The 21,275-nt window shown below is 42.7% G+C and overlaps 2 non-coding genes across 2 annotated transcripts; both read right to left on the reverse strand.

Annotated features, from left to right (window-relative positions):
- Positions 1 to 18,856: 18,856 nt before the first annotated feature.
- On the reverse strand, positions 18,857 to 18,940 carry Trnap-ugg. The gene has a single exon. It is a non-coding gene; the product is annotated as a tRNA-Pro (tRNA).
- Positions 18,941 to 19,072: 132 nt separating this feature from the next.
- On the reverse strand, positions 19,073 to 19,156 carry Trnas-gga. Its single transcript is given in 2 exon segments — positions 19,073 to 19,107; positions 19,117 to 19,156. It is a non-coding gene; the product is annotated as a tRNA-Ser (tRNA).
- Positions 19,157 to 21,275: the final 2,119 nt, after the last annotated feature.

Here is a 21,275-nt window from a genome sequence, read left to right on the forward strand (position 1 = left end):
TAACTGCGTACTCAGCCGGAAAGGTCAATACCCAAATTTTACAAGGCGCTAAGAGGTGTGTGTCATTGTTCGCGATCTGGCCTTGTGGGATACCTTGTAGGTACGGAGCGCTTCAAACGATCCATTCTGTAAGTTTATTACACCACATTTAAGTCTCTCGTGGGATGGTCTTTGGTGTTCTCTGACCACTGTGGGCACATGTGTACACTGCTCCTTTCCCGCTAGTGGATTCTGGAGGAGTCAGGCAACATGCAAATTCAATACTCAGCATCTGCAGGATCCTCATTGTTGCCAAAGTACCACTGAGAAGTGAAAAGGTGCGAACAGCGTCTCCGATCCTAAGCATTAGTGGTGGAATGGTGGCTGGAATGTGTAAAAGCGATGCTCCATCACACATTCATCACTTACAGCAGCGAGGTTGCCACTTGGCACAGGCACACTACAGACTTCTGCTTCAGCGCCCTCTGAGACCTAAATGGCGAGGCACCTTCCCCAGAGGTGCAGACTGAACGCAGCATGATTAAGGCGAAGATACTAGCGATTACTCGCCGGAAATTACAGGTGGGTGTGGCGCGTGCCCGCAAACCTGATGGGGTGTGGCGGTAGAATCCGTTCATGCAGGATTGCAGACATCAAAAACAAAAATTAGTCACCGAACTCGTCGATCACCATGCGCAGCGGATCATCTGACAATCGGACATATTCGATAGCTTTGTCGATTCGATAGCTTTGTCAAATGTTATCACCGAGTCTACAGTGGCGATGATGGGGCCATCCTGGACTTCGTTACTATCGCAGTGAACGTTCCACGCGCCCTCACGTTTGAGGAGGGTATTTCGTTAGTGGAACATTTCACCTCCGAGAGAGTGACTACCGCTATCTTCAGGGGTGCGCTGCGCAAGTCACCAGCCATCGAAGGACCCACAGCTGCATTTTATAGTACGTATTGATGTCTCACGTCTACATGAAGAACAGACATATATAATCAACTGATCACGTCTACAGCTGCGATTCCGCAAGCTTTTGTCGAGGGCATTATTGTTCTCGTTCATAACCCGACACAGGGAATTACGACATCCCACTACCACACTATCACCTTATTAAATATAGATTACAAGATTTTTGAGCTATTACTGGCAATGCGCTGCAGACCCCTCTTACCACATGCGCTCTACAAAAAATGGTTCAAATGGCTCTGAGCACTGTGGGACTTAACGTCTGAGGTCATCAGTCCCCTAGAACTTAGAACTACTTATACCTAACTAAGGACATCACAAACACCCATGCCCGAGGCAGGATTCGAACCTGCCACCGTAGCGGTCGCGCGGTTCCAGACTGTAGTGCCTAGAACCGCCCGGCTTCCAGGACGGCTGCGGTCTACACCGAGGAAACAACGCCACATGAAACGATTAGCGTGCAGACAGCCACTGGAGACTGCCGTGAAGTGATTGCGCTGCCAGAGGGGTGCAGACTTCGAGCGGCAATCACACCTGTAAATCTTGACAGTGCATTTGACAGGATGCGCCACATGATTCTAATTTCTGTCACAGAACGGTGGCTTCTCTGGACGGCTCACCAGCCCCCTTCGGCGGCCCCTTAGCTGCGCACTTTCGTTGATCCAGGTCAGTGGGCGTGTGACAGGTCTGATACTGATCCAATGGACAGTCCACCAAAACAGTCCACAATTCATATACCTTCCTGCAGTGATGCTGGAGCCGCCCATAGACCTGATGATGATGCGGTTGTCTGGACTCCTCTTACGCGGTTACACCTTCCGATGTCGGGCATAAGCAGTTGACCTCCTGCTGCTAGTTCGTTCTCAGAAGGAGGTCGCACAGGTCCTCGACACCATCACGGCTCATGGGAGAGCGCCTGAAAGTGCGAATAACGTGCTCAAATCCACGGCACTGTCTACTGGTTGTCGGCTACCTCCTTGCTCTGTGACCAACGTCTCCGCTACCTTGGGACCACCTTTACGTCGTTGAGGCTGTATGATGATCAGTCACAACTCCCTGCGCTGCCACGATTCTTTGCAACATGCTGCTTACCTAAATGTCTGTGTGGCATCCGGAATGGTTCACGTAGCGGAAGTTCCACAGATTCTGCTTAGGCCAGGACGTTGTACTCAAGCGTCTGCACACATCACGGAGTTCGGAGCTCTGTTATGCTCACACTGAACTCCCACGAATGCGCTAGCCACAGGCAAAGGATTTTTATATCCTTCTTCTACATGTTGTAGCCTGTAACGTTGTAGAATGCAAGTTCCCATTGTTACGGTGGACTGTGGTTGGCGGCATATTCATCACAGTTTCTTGGTCGGCTGTTGACGTCTTTCTTTTTGTTGCCTACTGAAAGTATCCCACTGATCAGCGGCTCTTTGCCAAAGGACTTACGGACAGCCAACTCTGTGCCGATCATCGTAGTGTTGAGTATGATCATAACCGATTACGTGTGTAGCCGTTGCGGATATCTGGTTGTTGGGGCGACAAATGGTCGCATCTTTTGAACGACTGGCGCCACACGTTATTGATCCTAACTCCTTCCTTTACCTGTTGGTGGAATATTCTCCTTCCACAAAGTTTCGGGTGGTTCTCTGAATAAATGGCTGGATCTTGGCATGTCTGTATGGAGGTCCTCCTCCCTCAACCCTTGATTTTTGGCAGTACTTGCAGAACGCACATGTGGAAAAAAAATGGTTCAAATGGCTCTAAATACTAAGAGACTTAACATCTGAGTTCATCAGTCCCCTAGGCTTAGAACTACCTAAACCTAACTAAGTACAACACACACATCCATGCCCAAGGCACGATTCGAACCTGCTGTGGGGCGACGGTTGGAATAATTGTTAATGTTCCTATTATTTATTTAATGCTGTTGTTTACCGTTCTCAACACTGGCTCTCTAACTACAATATTGGCAACCAGAAAGTGATTAGCAAAACGTGAAGCCTTTAATTAGAATTCCTAGTGCCCACTTCATCTGAGAAATACATTTATAGCTACAGCTTATAGCTCTGAGGAATTAGGGGGGGATTGTCTGGGATTCATAATCAAAAACCATTCTTTCTAAAATGTTCACTATATTCAGAAAGTCACAGACAAAAAAAAGAATCCACACAATCCAACTACCAGAGCAGTTCAGAGTCTAATGCGCTGATGCAACTGTTCAAATTAAGTGTTTAAGTGAATACTCACCATAATTTGATGATAATGTTCATCAAACGCCACGCTAATAATGGTAGAATGTCTGTCCTGCGGCGGCACGTGAAAATACGACATACGCAAACTAAAGTTAGATCATTAACGTCATCCCAAAATTAACACTTCACTCGAAAACGATTTCATGGTTACGTGTATCCTGAGTAACTTATTACTGCATCCGAGGCTGTTTATATCAACGATACCGACGCGACGCGACTCCCTGCACAGGTGGTGCGCTAATCAGCGTCTGGAGAGAACTGGGGCCGTTTTTCTATCGCGCAGCATTCTTACACCCTTAATTTCTAAGACAAAAACCAGAAAATCATGAATTTCAACAAAAATTTTAATTTGTGAGATTCAGAATACTGTTTCTACTAAATTATTATGCAAAAGGAATCTAAATATAAATTTTTAAGTTTCTAGCTCTTTTCTGTTGCGCCAATCATTTTTACAGAAAAACATCCAAATTTCGAAAATGGTTAAAGTTATTGAACTGATATCCAACACATATTGATTTTGTATTACTCCTGACATGCTAGAAACGTTTCAGGTTATTTACTTCAATTTTAAAGTATTGCGCAATATTTATGACGTCAGAGCTAGTTACAGCGGACTAGGCTGGCACACAATGGAAAGACTGATGTGAATTTTATAAAGCGTGAGTATGCTGCTCCCCTACATAACCCTCTACTTAATTTATTTTTAATGTAAATAAAAAGATTAATTACAAAAAGGGAAGCAAGAGTACAGCTTAACTCCCTATGAAAATTAAAATTGAAGTGTAAATATACAGAAATATTAAAAGAAAACTTGTTACCTACTTCAATTATTTAAATTGCTGGCATATTCACTGCCTCTTAAGCAACATTATCACTCAAAATTTAAGCAAAATCATATTGCCTTAGACAGACAAACACATAAAAATACATAAAATTATGAAAACCTTAAATCCATTAAATTGTTTGTAAATATTTTTACATACACAAATTCAAAGAAAATAACACAGTTATTCATGATACATAAACAGATAATTATATCTTAGCAGTCTTTCGTAAACCTGAAAGAAAATTTCACAAATCAGTCGCTTTGGCTGGCGTTCTACACTTCCATTCACAAGGGTAGAGGAGGGGAAGTTGCTATGGTGTGCGTCCTTCACGTTCACTCTAAATTACATGGGGAAAGGGGAGGGGTCACTGTGAGTTATGTCCAAGTCACTCCACGCTTTCAAACAGCTACCAGGCTGCCATTATCTGGTTTGTCCTGTAGAACAAACGAAAAGAGTGCTTCAGACTCTGTTCACTTAATATCTAAGGGTGGGTCACAATGAAATGGGGATACATATATACATTTTATCTTTCAATATGTTGCTGGAACAAAGTTAACAGAACTTTTTCAGTTTTACTCTCGCTGTTACTTAACTGTCATAAAATCGGAAAACAAATGGCTCAAAACGCCGTTAGTCACGTACTAGGGAAAATTTATGCTCAAGGCATACAATGAAAAATCCTATGTAGTCTCAATTTATTATTTCTAGGCCGGAACACTGAACCAATGCTCGGTACATTCCTGACAAATCTGTATTTTATTCACTTAACTGACTCATCTTCGATTACCTTATTCTTAGAGATAGTATGAGTATATTTGATTACCAGTTGTCTTCTCAGCCTCTTCGTACATGTGAGTAACTTGTTGTAATAGTACAGTTCTGAGTGTTCAAAACACACTACGTTTAGTTGACTACTAAATCCACTTATTGGTCCTCTGCTGCTGTGTCAGTTCCACATCTGCAATTATGTACTTACTTCATCGAAGTGTATTTATGCTGAACTATAAATAATGTTTCACGTCTGCCATTATGTTACTCAATTATGTTGCTAGTGTATGTACTTATTTAGCAGTCACTCTATTAACATTTAGCGCATAGGATAGCACATTTATTTCATATCTATAGTGTATTGCAGCTGATCAATTTGCTCACGTTGCAATCCATTTCCACTTGATTGGATGCTGAAACCACAGGTAGTCTCTCTCGACCTACCACTAAAGTGCATTAAGTAATTATGGCCGAGCGTAATGCTAAATTCCTTAAACCTACAGGACACCATGAGCTGCTCTGTCTCATCTAACATAAGGGTACCTATGGTCGCATTCACGCCTCCAACTCATAACCTCAATACGTGTAGGTGTGTCCTGTCACACACTACACCAAATAACGGCCAGCTCCAACCTTATAAATATTTCAAGGACGTGTCCTTCACGTCTCAACCACAAACACTGTTCAATTCTATTACACTGCCATTCCTTGCTACACAAGGTGAGTTCATTCTTACAACTTATCTGCATATTTTTCATAACACTAAGCAGTCTCTTTTGCTATTAATTAGTTAGCTCTACAGCATACAATAGGTTTCACTGCCACTTCATATCCTGCTTGTACACGAATTTGTATGTCTTTTTAAATTACTGTTGGTGGAACATTTCCAATAAAACAACAACTTTGTACTTATAATATTACCAGGGTTCCATACACACTTGTTACTCAAACACCTTTGTATCTCAATTACATCATACTTCTCTGTTGTTTATGTCACTGTTAGGTTTGTCACATTAGGTATTTTCTTCACTAATCGGTGGATAGAATGGTTACAGAACTCATGACTTGATAGCCATAACGGAAAATTTTTGTATTGCTAAGAAGGAGTCGAAACTTTGGTGGATAGGAAGGATGAAGATAGAGTGAGACCTGAAATGGGAAAGAAGATCTCACCCAGCTGGGACTGCACAGCTGCCACACTGTGTAGAGGTTACAGAACAACCTCCTCCCTACAGAATTCATTAGTTTAATGCTGGCTTGATAGTTATACCGGAAGATTTTAGTATTTGAGAGTAAGAGCCGAAATTTTGGTGGATAGGAAAGATGAAGAATGAGTGAAACCTGAAAAGGAAAGAAGATCTCACACAGCTGGGACTGCACAGCTGCCGCACTGTGTAGAGGTTACAGCACAACCTCCACCCTACAGAATTGTATCACTTTCCCTAACCACTATTTCATTCAACCAACAAGCGTCCAAGACCAATCTGACACTCCCGTCTCTTTTTGGTACAACAACAAGAGGATTATTGTACTCACTGACCGCTTTTTAAATCGCACCCCATCTAGCATTCTCTGTATCTCCTTTCGAACCGCCTCCTTCCTAGCTACATGTACTTGGTATGGCTTCCTGAAAAACACTTGGCCAGGTTTCACCTTTAATTGACATTCATAACCTTTGACCACGCCAGGTCGATCTGAAAATACCTTATGATGCCTTTTTAAAACCTGTCTCAGTTCTTCCTTCTGATTAGCTGAAATTTTATCGATTTCCTGCAACATAGCTTCTATCTTGTCCAAAATAATTGCTTCTTCTTCTTCTTCTGTGTTTAGCTTACTTTTACTAAGATTAACACCTTCGTCCCAATATCTCCTATTTTTCCGAACTCGTATAGGCAGCTCCCAAGTTTCATCATTAGTTACTACATGTTTATCAATAAAAGGTACCGTAATTACTCCGGTTATCGGCAAGATTATTTATATCTGGCTTCTTTCAAAGTCAACAACACTCTGATATTTTGACAAGAAATCTATGCCAATTAAAACCTCAATACTGAGAAAATTTACAATTAAGCATGGATGGTCAATTAAATTACCATTAATGTTAAAGGGTAGCAAAGTTTCTTGTTTTATCGTTTTTGACACCTTGCCAGTAGCACTAATTATTCTTAGTCCTGACACCGTCATTACTGTAAGCTTGTCTTTACCAGGTAATGCATCAAAGAAGGACTGAGATATCGCACGCACCTCACTTCCACTCTCTAAGAGACAACGTACATTGATACCCAACATATCCACTATTATTATAGGGTGGCTTATTATAGTTTGTACAGGTGGTTCCTCAAACTCATCCAATAGTTCCTTTTGGATTTGTCTCCAACTAAAGTGATCGACATCTGTCTTCATTACATTTAGGTCAAAGCGTGTAGGGGTTTCCTGAATTACATTTTCAGCTGCCTTTTCCAGTCGGCCTATTAATTTCAAATCGAAACGCCGCACGACTTAATTACATTTAGTTTGCTGAACATGACCCAAATTACTGCAGTCTGAGCGATTCTGCGCCTCCAGACCGGGCATAACACTAGTTACAGCTAAACCACTTTCATTATTATCGTCGGGTTCCTTCTCAAGTGACAACTGGTCACAGCTACTGGGTTCATCGACCCCCAACAGGCTATCCTCTACACTCTCACTTACCTCCTGTCCTAAATCTATTAGTACAGTATCAACTTCCTGCACAGGCACTTTAGATAAGAGCACATCATCCTCATAGTAAATATAAGCATGAATAACTTCTGCTTCTTCACCTGACAATTCAGTATTTTGTAGCTCTTCCCTACTGTTACACTGCTGCGCCTTCTCTTCCTCTTCCCACTTAGAAAGAGTCTCCAACACGGTATCTATCAAATACTGTGAGTGATCTAATATTTCCGCTGTATCCTTAGATGCTACCGACCCTTCATCCACATGTTCACTTTGAGTATTCTGATGTGTCTTACCAATTATTGTAATTACTGGCTTAGGAAAAGTAACCGCCTGGTGAGCGCCAGTGTCCTCATAGACGGGAACTAGTTTTCCTGCCTCGGCCTACTGCTGTTTCCTTTATTTGCATTATAGTTAACTGGCACCGCATTGCTTTCCACACTTTTGTTTACCTGCATAATTTTGTTCGAAACAAAATTACTATCATTTGGATGCCATTGTTGGTTCTGATAATTATTTCTCCAATTCCTACCTCTCTTAGGATTGCGAACACCTACTGTTCTGATGTTTACATTGCCATTCTGCTCGTTCTTAAAATTACTACTAGTGTTATTAGCATTTCTGTTATTACGTGCTTGCTCCTCATTGGCAGCCACACGCTCTACACGTTTCAAATATTCAATGAAACGATCCAGATTGTCTCTAGGGGCAGATATAATTCTAGTTTGCCAATACCATGGGAGTTTGGCTTCAAGATCTAGTATTATCATTTCAGGTTTTAGCTTTTCGGCCAAATCTGACAAACGTGAGATCCATGACCTGGCAAATTAATAGATTCCTTGCCTGCATTGAAGCGTTTTCCACTCCAAAATTCTCTCAACACTTCATTTTGCTTACTACTAGACCAATACTCATTAATGAAAGCTGTTTTAAATTCCGCTAATGTTTTACACTTCAACATAACATCAGCTGACCAACGCATGGCGTCACCCGCTAAATGGCTTCTAATAAATGAGATTTTGTCTCGTTCAGACCAAGTTGGTGGAATCACATCTTCAAAATCGTACCAGAAATCTAGCGGGTAGATATTTTTATCTGGATCGAACAGCAAGAACTGCCGACCCCCGATAAAAGCGGCATTTGCAGCTACAATTTTTTGCATACTACCATTACCAGAAGTTACTGGAGCTACTTTACTCTCAATGTTAGCAATGTTAGTACTAATATTTTCTACTCTAATTTCAACATTATCTACTCTTTGCACAATATGAGTAGTATCAGTTTTCATTGCATCTACTTCTGCTTGACATATGTTTACTTTTATATTAACAGCATTAAACCTATCTGAGCACAGTTCAGATTCCGCCTCGATCTTTTCTGTTAACTTGTGCTCCAGCTTCGCATCTTCCATTTGGAAGTCTTTGTGAACCTCAGCAACTTCGGATTTTACTGTTTTACACATTTCAGAAAATTGTTGAGTTCAGATTCCGCCTCGATCTTTTCTGTTAACTTGTGCTCCAGCTTCGCATCTTCCATTTGGAAGTCTTTGTGAACCTCAGCAACTTCGGATTTTACTGTTTTACACATTTCAGAAAATTGTTGAGCAACCTTTTCCTTAATATCCTCATGATTGTAATCAGTTTTATAATTCAAACTGTCCAGATCCTCTTTCAACTTATTGCAACCATCCTTGAAGGTATTGTCCATTACCTCCAATCGTTTATTAAAATTAGTTTGGCTGGCCACAATCTCATACTTTAATTCAGCGCCACTGCTTTTGACCTCAGTTATTTCAGACTTTAATTCTGCTGTCATTTTAGCATTACTGGTAGCTATTGCTTGTAATATAACATTTAAATCAATTGCCCCAGTATCTTTGGGTTGCTCACTAGCTGGGTTTTTATCACACTCAGGTGACGAAAAACTAGCTCCAATACCAGAGTCATCAAAACGAAATGAAATATCTGATTGATCAGTCATATCTAACTTATCCTTTTTAAACTCTGCCACCTCTGATGACTGCTTCGTTTTTAAGTCATCAGATAAACTATCATCCAATAAATTAACAATTTCTGATTTTTGCATTACTACAGGGGTCTCTATTATTGAATCATTGCCCCTTTTCACACTACCGTCAGGAGACAATACTTCATATTTCACATTAACGTTACCATTTTCACGCATATTTACACTTGAACCGTTTTCTGGATTTAAAGTTCCCTCAACAGACATAGGTTCTGATATAAATTTAACCTCAGTTTCTTCTGGCGGTTCCATCGCCGACAGTCTTTTAGTGCTGGTTAATAAAAATTTTAACAGCTTTTCACTTAACTTAGTTCCTTCTGCACGACATATGGCGTTACCGGCGCGGCGTACCAGGATTACTGAAGCGACGCGGCGCGTTGAACTGCAGACGGCACTTCGACAGCTGCTGTGTGTTTGCGTGGCCCGCAACTGCAGGCGTGGCTCCGCTTGCTCCTGCAGACGACTGCGGTGAGGCGAAATTGGCTCTCGCAATGCCGGCAGCGCCGCTAGACTCAGTGCCAGCTCCGTCAATCCAGATGCGCTGTTAATCCAATTGCGTCGTCCACATGCACACGTAACACCGTCTATCACTGTTCCATTGCTCAGTTGCGTGTCGCATTCCACTTCCGAATCCAAATATTTAAAAATCACTTTCACTTTTACTCAGTTTCTTTCCTGCCCGATTGGCACCATATGTGGGGCGGTGGGTGGAATAATAGAATAAATGTTTTGTATTTATGCTCTTGTTTGCTGTTCTCAACACTGGCTCTCTAACTACAATATTGGCAACCAGAAAGTGATTAGCAAAAGAGTGAAGCCTGTAATTAGCATTCCTAGTGCCCACTTCACCTGAGAAATACATTTATAGCTACAGCTTATAGCTCTGAGGAATTAGGGGATTGTCTGGGATTCATAATCAAAAACCATTCTCTCTAAAATGTTCACTATATTCTGAAAGACGCAGACCAAAAAGAATCCACACTATCCAACTACCAGAGCAGTTCAGAGTCTAATGCACTGATGCAACTATAACTGTTCAAATTAAGTGTTTAAGTGAATGCTCGCCATAATTTGATGATAATGTTCATCAAACGCCACGCTAATAATGGTAGAATGTCCTGCGGCGGCACGTGAAAATACGACATACGCAAACTAAAGTTAGATCATTAACATCATCCCAAAATTAACACTTCACTCGAAAACGATTTCATGGTTAAACGTATCCTGAGTAACTTATTATTGCATCTGAGACTGTTTATATCAACGATAGCAACACGACGCGACTCCCAGCACAGGTGGTGCGCTAATCAGCGTCTGGAGAGAACTGGGGCCTTTTTTCTCTCACGCAGCGTTCTTACATATAAACCCGCGGTGCAGACGGCTAAGGGAACGCCTGACCAAATCTGCTCTCCCGACTAGCCGCTGGGCTAGTAATTCACCACTTTAAGTTATCGAATAAATCATTGCTTCCTTAATTTCTAAGACAAAAACCAGAAAATCATGAATTTCAACTAAAATTTTAATTTGTGGGTTCCAGAATACTGTTTCTACTAAATTTTTATGCAAAAGGAATCTAAATATAAATTTTTAAGTTTCTAGCTCTTTTCTGTTGCGCCAATGATTTTTACAGAAAAACATCCAAATTTCGAAAATGGTTAAAGTTATTGAACTGATATCCAACACATATTGATTTTGTATTACTCCTGACATGCTAGAAACGTTTCAGCTTATTTACTTCATTTTAAAGTATTGCGCAATATTTATGACGTCAGAGCTAGTTACAGCAGACTAGGCTGGCACACAATGGAAAGACTGATGTGAATTTTATAAGGCGTGAGTATGCTGCTTCCCTACACTGCGACCGTAGCAGCAGTGCGGTTCCAGACTGAAGCGCCTAGGACTGCTCAGACACAGCAGCCGGTACGCACATGTGCAGGTTGTGCTCTGTTCCCATTATCGCGCCTGTTTTGCCAATTACCTTAACAGGGTTTTTACCATGTCCCCACTAAGTTGGCACATTCCTGGGATATCAGACGCCTGCGTGACCTGAACGAAACATGATGTGCCTCCACCGTGAACTCGGCCTACATACCACCCTCTATCACCATGTGTGGTTTTCAGAGGTCCACATGGGTACATTAATTTTAATTTATTTTTCAAGTCTTGGTGGTGGAAAAAACTTTCACTTTCAGTATTTGGCTGGCAAGGGGAGGAGAAGTGGTGGCATAAAGTTCCTGATTACTGGACTTTATGCCAATGTCCTGGTTTAAAGACCAAACATCTCTGGACTGTCTTTTGAAGTGAGGGCATCTGACACTGTTGATTGTGGTCCATCCATCAGATCTGGACATAAAGCTTGGTGGTCCCTTGTACTATTCATGAGAAGTAGGCTATCTGCTGGCACTCGGTTTCACCCTGTCCCATCTCTCATCACCATTATCATCATGGTCATCATCATCATCATCCAACACAAATACTAAGGGAGATGTGAGAGCGATCCACTGCTGAAGGTGTAGGCTGGTGGCAAGGACTCACTTGGTGCATGTCCTGACACTCCAAACCTCTTGAGATATCAACTGTCATAAGGTGCTGCCCATGAGTAGCCACTATAGTAGCTGGTATCCATGAGGGTTTTGCCCAATAAGAAAGTACCCAAACAGCCAAACCTGGAAGTCATCTTCGAGCATGTCAGAGCTAGGGTTCCTTGGGTTGGAATTCCAGGAGATGGAGGAGGATACACTGCTCTCGATCATGGAGGTGTTCTGCTGGGCTGTGGACATGGACAGGGGTCGATCTGCAGATGCTCAGGAACATCATGGTTGTTGCCTTCAAATTTTGTTGCTTAAATGTTCGCACCATCTCCTACACTTTGCCATTGGAGGAGGGGTTGAAACAGAAAGTTACATGGGTGATTGATGTGGTCGGTGGTGTAGAACTGTTGAAAGGGCGTATCTGTGAATTGGGGCCCATTGCCAGTTGTGAAGGTGTGGGAAGTCTTTCAATGGCGAGAATCTGCAGAACAGTACGGAGTGTGGCAGCTGCAGTGGTGGACAACATACTGAACCAAAACACCCAGTTGCTGCTGGAACTGCTGTTGCAATTGCTCCTGCAGGAGCAGCTGTTGCTGTTCAATGAATTGTGCAAGTTCTGCGTCCATAATGCACTGTTATCTTTTACGTCATCACCAATTCTAGTAACTGGAATCGAGCGAGACCAGAGCATACCAGCCGAATTGCCGACGGCGTCCGTGAGAAATCGCCAGTGCAACATGCGCGCACACACACACACACACACACACACACACAGTGAAATACAAAGACCAGAAAGCAAAACCAAACCGTATAGCAACACGCAGTAACTATGGAAACGACAAACGGACAAACTATCACGAGCGCTGTCGGCACACGACTGCAGTCTGAGCATTTTTTTTTTTTTTAAATGGACTTGTAGTCCGGGGTGATATGTTACAATACAGCGTCACCGGTCTATTGCGGTCTAACAGTGTTGGGGAGGCAGTAAATTTCCACAGGGCAGTGACTCCGTCACTGCAATTCGCTTTGGAGGTGTGGCGGTGGGACTTGGAGTCCCGTACCACCCTCTGACGGTGATAGTACTACATGAGTCAGGCAGAAAAATTTTGCCTAACATGGGCAGGTGAAGGTGTGGCGGTGGGACTTGTAGTCCCGTACGCCAGGGCAGGGGTGAAAGCGCAGTCTGAGCTCCTGCGCAGCAGACTTTATAGGGTCCTCCGTGAGCGCCGATAGGGTGGCGTGGCAGGCATGGCCCGATCACAGCGCTGTGGCGGCGATAGCAGCGCTCGCAGTTTACAGGGTCGCCGCCTAGCGACTGTTGTCTGTGTCCTGGCCTTCTGGTGGTCTGTCAAAACCGTCGGACCAGGATACCAGAGTGTTCCTAGCTTTTTCTGTTCTATAAATGTCCTGAATTTATTACTTGGTTCGAATAAAGCTTCTTTTACAGTTAAATGTCACGCCAAATCAACTTATCATGAGCCAAATGACCAGGCCTTGATGACATGAACTTGTTTACGTCTCATTTACACGACTAGCAGCGATGGTGATATATTTCAGTTCTCCCTGGAATGAAGTTGTTTTTCTTAACTGCCCTGATTTATTTTAAGTAACAAAACCTTTTTCTTTTTTTTGCAAAACGACCTCGCCCTGAACGATTTTTAAGCCATTAGCACATTTTCCAGTCTTCATTTGGAAATTAAAATTTATATAAACATTTTCCCTCAAATCACTAATTAAATTTTTCTGAGTTACCTTGATTGCATTAAAAGAAATAGTTTAACTTTTGTAAAACTTAACACTGCCTTTGTGCAGTTGATATCTCATATGTTCAATTCTCGCTGTTCGTTTGGCAATGAAAATCTGGATGTAAATCCATTGCGTAATTTATAGAGAGTCACATCTTCGTTACACTGACACATTTGATCACAGAACGAGTCCAATACACGCTCCCGTTTGTGAGCCATTCGGAGTCATCTCCTCATACTACGCAGAATGTACAGGTTTTTATCTGAGCCAAAATGATTGGTATTGTATCTTTGCCAGTTTAACCATGAGTAGAGTGTTCATAAGCCATCCACGTGATACAAATCTGCTAGGAATCTGCTCAAAAGAAAAGCTTCTGCCTATAGGAGGGTAAAGAATTTCAGTGGTCCTCAAGAGGTCGACCGCATAACATAGCATCACATTCTAGAGTGAAAACTTTCTGAAAAATTAGTCAAATCCTATTGCCTTACAACCTCTAACCGATAATATTGTAAGACATTTGCATTTCTCGTGACTGTTACATGGACACCTGTATTTGTAAGGCCGGCCGCTGTGGCCGAGCGGTTCTAGGCGATTCAGTCTGGAACCGCGTGACCGCTACGGTTGCGGGTGCGAATCCTGCCTTGGGCATGGGTGTGTGTGATGTCTTTAGGTTCGTTAGGTTTAAGTAGTTCTAAGGTCTAGGGGACTGATGGCCTCCGATGTTAAGTCCTATAGTGCTCAGAGCCATTTGAACCATTTGTATTTGTAAGTGTGAATAATGAATGCTCAAAATGTTTTATGTTGTGCAAAAAATAATACAGCCTCTGATGTCTAGACCAAGGTCTTCTGCGGTGTACTGAAATTTTCACCATGCAGTCTAAGGCCCTTCTTTATGTGTTTGGGATACATGTCTTGTGAAAAAATTGAGGTATCATGTCACGATTTCCCATCCTGCGGTAGACCCTTTATCTCACGGTGGCACATATACCCAAACTCCTCAACTATTTGCGGTTTATACAGATGTCTATAAATAAAGGTCCATTTCAAAAACACTGTAGACAGAGAACCACTGCTCAGAATGAGATCAAATTTGTACAGCATATTGCCAGCCGGGGTGGCCGAGCGGTTCTAGGCGCTGCAGTCTGGAACCACGCGACCGCTATGGTCGCAGGTTCGAATCCTGCCTTGGGCATGGATGTGTGTGATGTCGTCAGGTTAGTTAGGTTTAAGTAGTTCTAAGTTCTAGGGGACTGATGACCTTAGAAGTTAAGTCCCATATTACTCAGAGCCATTTTAATCATTTTTGTACAGCATATTACTGACGCACTGGAAAACCTTATGGAACAAAAAAGCTTTAACGAAAATATTTGCGAATAGGTGGCTCTGTAAGTATCGTAACGTAAACGGGGTCGGCTACAAGTAACAGATGGATCGCAACAGACGACGGTGGTTTGAGTTGTTCATTATGCTATCAGCACTGTTCAATGTGCATGACTACAACAATTCGGCAGCCAACAGCTGTGATATTTTTATTTAGATAAGCCCATCTACCATCATCTGATGAATGAAATCTGTTTTGATTGTTGTGAGGCTTAAAACGGCATACAAAACGAAATGAAATCTGTTTTTATTTGTTCTCGCTCCAAAAACAGCATAAAAACATAATGACATCAGTTCCAATTTGTGGTCGGACTGGCGCAAGACATGTTCAATATGCTGTCCACTGTTATGTGCAACAATTTAAAACTGGATGTTGTGTGCTGTCCTTAGGTTAGTTAGGTTTAAGTAGTTCTAAGTTCTAGGGGACTGATGACCGTAGATGTTAAGTCCCATAGTCCTCAGAGCCATTTGAACCAATTTTTTGAACAATTTAAAATCGAGAAACAGCATGTTCCATAACAGATCGGAGCGCATCGGGAGTCATGCTCAGAATACGTTGTCAGATGCTTGCCTTCGATTCAGCTGAGTTCGTAATTGGAGCATTGAACACAGCATCTTAACCCCACAGCAAGAAGTCACAGCGATTAAAATCATGTGGTCTGGACAGCCAGGCTGTAGGAAAATAACGACTGATAATTCTGCCACTTCCGAAATCATTCGGCAGCAGCATCTTTACTGGCTGTGCAATGAGCAGAGGAGCGCCATCTTGCATAAATTGATCCTACCCACACATCCATGTTGCTGAATGACGTTGGTGCACAAAAGACTCTCATAGCTCTTACCAGTACAGGTTACAAGACCCGCAGTACTGATCTTCTAGAAAAAATACGGCCATACGATAAACGATGTCGTCAACCCGTACCACACAGTCACTTCTGCAGAATGAAGTAACCTTCCAGTACTGGTGGTGGTATAACTCTACCTAAGTAGGAAGATTACTGTCGCTTTGTCATGTCCTACAGCTCCTTCAAGCTACCGTGTGTAGTAAATGGTTTCTTAAATTCGTGTGGTCCACGAAATTACTGGCTCTTGCGAGTTAATGCCGGGAATTAATAATTTCTAGCGGAAGGTTTTCCCAACCGGTAAAAATTTGAACGTAACGAATAACGCAATATTTTTTAACCACTACAGAAGGCACCTATACGTGGCTTAATAGGCATTATATAGCTTTTATTTGCTTTCATGACTCAGAATTCGACTGTGGTACTGAGTTTCACCTATTCTTTATTTAGGGGGAGCAAATAATCAGTCGAGGATAGAGATTAATTGATATTTATTCAGAACCGATGGTATTTCAACAACTAGTCGTGTTTCTCTTGCAATATTCATCATCAAAACTGGTCTCTCTAGTTAACGTGGTTCAGTTTCGCCAAGTAATTGTGGAATGGTACAGGGTAGCGCAGACCTGGCTTCAATGTAATTTTATACGAGCGCACAATTATACCTAAACCCATGCTTATTACATTCAGTTGCTAAAGGTAACTCAGAACAAGTTCAGCAATGACACTATAAGCAAAACTAGGTCAGGGTGGAAGAATATTTCGCAGGTCTTTATCAAATCAAAGGGCATTAAAATCCGATACTTTCCCTAGTGGCACGAGTCTAAGCCATGTATTTTACTTAACGCACGACATCGCCAACAAATCAGATAGTTAAGGGGGGAAACATCATCACTTCAATGCTGGCCAAGTTTCGGTAGCCAATAGAAATCCAGAAAAATACGAACACACAAGATTATTCCTTCCTTATTTTACACTCGCCGACTATCGTATGATTATTTATCGTATACAAAACATTTTCACAACGAAACTACAATTTATCAATGTGGCGGTTGCTCCAACCAACCACGTGGTGAGAAAGCAAGTTCACAAAGGAAACATATGGAAAATAAATAAAAATCCTCCGAAGTATTACTGTAAACGAAAGAGCAGATTGAAATACATTGAATGACTGAATTTCCGTTAATCGCAGAGCAAGAATATGACCGTGAGCTTATGGCCCATGATGTGTGGCCTGACCGAGGCACAAACGCAAAGTTCTACTGAAATTCGAATAAATTATGAAAATAAATTCTCTTACGGGGTTTAGAGGTAATCTCGCACCTGATTTCAACATCTGGACTTCATTACCGAGTAGATTTCAGACAATCTAATACCTTTGTTAACGTTACCAAAACGAAAGCTGCGTCTCCATGTCTGTCCAGCGCCACGACCCAGGAACAAGTGCTCCACCGGACACCTCGCCTAACAGTTATTCGTTCAAAAAGTGGTGAAGGGGATGATTCGCCAACCTAACAGAGCCAATCCTCGGACCTTCGCGATCTCTTTGACCGGACGTGCCCACCATCTTTGCTAAACTTGTCCACGTTTAGGGGGTTGGTACTATCCTACCACAGAACGACTCTACACGTGCAATGCTACGACCTCTGACCAGAGCTGGTACATCACATACTATCTCATTCATACAGTCGAAGGTCGCATTTGGGAAAGGATACAAGGAAACGTGGCACACATGAAATAAAATAAATAAATAAATAAACACCACTTGGTCCGTTCTCTTCTGTTTGTCATACACGGAGTCAAAACACTCTGGCTATAGTTCTCCGATACTGAAATTTATTGGAAAAAATATGTAACGGGACAACAAGATCCGTTTCAATGTGTGATGTGCGTGAGATTTTTATGTTGCTCATCCCCTTCCATGGCCATTTATTGTGCACTTTCATGCGAGCAAGTAATACCACAGCGAACGTTCGTCTTGTTGGTAGATAAGCAGTAAGCAAATCCTCAACATGGGTGGTTTTGTATAGAAAGCAATGCAGGATGTTTCGTAGTATCTTCCGCACTGTTCTGGCGGGTATGTCCAACATTCGGGGCAGTTCCCCTTGCTCTGCACTTTAGGACACCACCGCTCGACTCCTCCTGCAATGCTGTGGCTACGTTTTTGATAGACTTCGGATCAACTGTTTCCCTCCCTCTGCCATATTGCACTTCAAAAGACTCTGTCTTTTCGAAGTTTGTAATCATATTCTCCATCCTTATTAGAGATCGGATCAATTTTTCTTACCGTGGATTGTCAAGAACTTATGCAGTGCTACTGACGCACACTCACCGTTCTTGCAAAAGAGCTTTACTATCAGCGCGCGATCCTTCGTGGTGACAGTCACGGTGGGCGTCTCACACGCTAACTGAGTAACAGCCGTGTGCCACGCGTCTGTTGGCGTGCGTATTCTGACGTCTGCAGTGAAATACTGGTCTTTTTTTCTGCTGTTCAAAGTTTACTCGTTCTGGTTCAAATGGTTCAAATGGCTCTGAGCACTATGGGACTCAACTGCTGTGGTCATAAGTCCCCTAAAACTTAGAACTACTTAAACCTAACTAACCTAACGACATCACACACACCCATGCCCGAGGCAGGATTCGAACCTGCGACCGTAGCGGTCGTGCGGTTCCAGACTGCAGCGCCTTTAACCGCTCGGCCACTAAGGCCGGCTTACTCGTTCTGGGTTCAAATGATTCAAATGGCTCTGAGCACTATGGGACTCAACTGCTGTGGTCATAAATCCTCTAGAACTTAGAACTACTTAAACCTAACTAACCTAAGGACATCACACACATCCATGCCCGAGGCAGGATTCGAACCTGCGACCGTAGCGGTCGTACGGTTCCAGACTGTAGCGCCTTTAACCACTCGGCCACTCAGGCCGGCTTACTCGTTCTGGGTTCAAATGATTCAAATGGCTCTGAGCACTATGGGACTCAACTGCTGTGGTCATAAATCCCCTAGCACTTAGAACTACTTAAACCTAACTAACCTAAGGACATCACACACACCCATGCCCGAGGCAGGATTCGAACCTGCGACCGTAGCGGTCGTGCGGTTCCAGACTGTAGCGCCTTTAACCGCTCGGCCACTCAGGCCGGCTTACTCGTTCTGGGTTCAAATGATTCAAATGGCTCTGAGCACTATGGGACTCAACTGCTGTGGTCATAAATCCCCTAGAACTTAGAACTACTTAAAACTAACTAACCTAAGGACATCACACACACCCATGCCCGAGGCAGGATTCGAACCTGCGACCGTAGTGGTCGTGCGGTTCCAGACTGTAGCGCCTTTAACCGCTCGGCCACTCCGGCCGGCTTACTCGTTCTGGGCAGTGGTTCTCTATGTACAGAGTTTTAGAACCGGAACGTTAAGGGCGCCCCTATTATACACCTGGTATTCCCCTACTAATATGGCTATCTAGTTGCCCCAACAGCACCGTGCTACCCCAACTCATGCCACACCTTTCTGCTCCACCCTCCAAATTTCACATACTACTCTCCTCGTCGATTTAGTGGGGACTCTGCTCGTTTCTTATTTTATCAGTCCAGTTCCTCCGTCAAAGGTAGAGGATAGTGGAGATAGGTAGAAACAGTATGTTGAGGGCACCTATGAGAAGGAAGAGTTGTTAATTAAGTAACAGATGAAGGAACTGGTGTCGATTGGTGATTGGAAGACAAAACACTCAGGATCACACAAAACGGTAAAGATAGGTAATTTGTGAGTAATTTTTAATATCTGCCGGGGATTTGGCAACAAAATAGTTACTGAGTTTAGTGTGTAGAATCAATGAGTAGGGAAGCAAACTTACAGAGAATCATGATCCACTTATTCCCGAAGATCGCAAAGACAAAACAGACGCAACAGAGTGTTAGTCTGACGTTGCACTCGATGCTAGAAACAAGATATGGCTACACAACTTTCACAGGATGTGTCGCCATGGAAAAAGCACTGAACAGCGGGAAGTATCATCATACCTGCGTAACGCCATACTTAAGACGCTTTGGCCGGCCGCGGTGGTCTCGCGGTTCAAGGCGCGCAGTCCGGAACCTCGCGACTGCTACGGTCGCAGGTTCGAATCCTGTCTCGGGCATGGATGTGTCTGATGTCCTTAGGTTAGTCAGGTTTAAGTAGTTCTAAGTTCTAGGGGACTGATGACCACAGCTGTTAAGTCCCATAGTGCTCAGAGCCATTTCAACCATTTTTTTGAAGACGCTTTGATTCCGGTTTTCCCATAGTCCATGATTGACTTCCGTCAAGCATTTTTATTTATTTACTTTTCAAGGTAGCAAAACTCCTTCTCTTTATCTACCATGTGGCATACAGTTCCGGTGTCACTAATCTCGTTTTTGCTAATTCTAAATCCCTGTAATCTCTACTCAAGGGAGAGGATTCTAGTTACTGAAGCGCTAGTACCAAGCAGTGTATGATAGCGTAACACCTACACTCTTGTGGAACAGTAACGTTTTTGGGTACGATTTATTCTAATCCCTCATGTTGTAATTACCTGTGAATAAAGACAATTGTTTCGTGATCACGTCTAGCTTGTGGTGTAAAGCACCATCATACGACATACTTCCCAGATTTTGGATAGACAACTCTGCTTTCTTGTTTATTTCTTCTTTTTTGAATACAAGTTATTTCTGGGTGGTCTTGATGGTTTTAGCGATGAGTGTAAGTGAGTATTCCGTTGAAGAACTAATTGACTTTTATGTATGGTGAATGTAGAAGAAATATCGCAACCGCTATCGATGCTTTATTTCGCCGCAAGAATGCTTGTCGTGTCGGGTTGTTGTAAATAAAGTGCAGCTACTGACAGAGGTCCAGTGTGGACTATAGCTATGCGTTGATGCGGAACTGATTTACGCTGAAAAAAAAAATTAGTTCCAATTTTGTCCATCAGGTACGAACATCTTTGGTGCTCATATTTAAAAAAGTGTATGAGCGGCGGTTGATAATAACAACAACATTATGCCTTTCTTATTTGTTTGATCTTTCTATTCATGTCTTGCTCCTAACCCATTACATATGGTAATATTTCTATACGCTTTTCTAGTATTCCCAGCGCCCGATATGCAACTGCTGGTCAAAATTGGAAATACTTTTTTCCAACATAAATCAGTTCCCCATTAACGCATTAGCATATCTACCAGTTTCGCCGCCATGCGATAATTACAACCCACAGTGGACCCTATGAATATCTGCACTTTAATTATA

The sequence above is a fragment of the Schistocerca americana genome, chromosome 5 (assembly GCF_021461395.2).
Source record: "Schistocerca americana isolate TAMUIC-IGC-003095 chromosome 5, iqSchAmer2.1, whole genome shotgun sequence".
In the NCBI taxonomy this organism is placed as follows: Eukaryota; Metazoa; Arthropoda; class Insecta; order Orthoptera; family Acrididae; genus Schistocerca; species Schistocerca americana.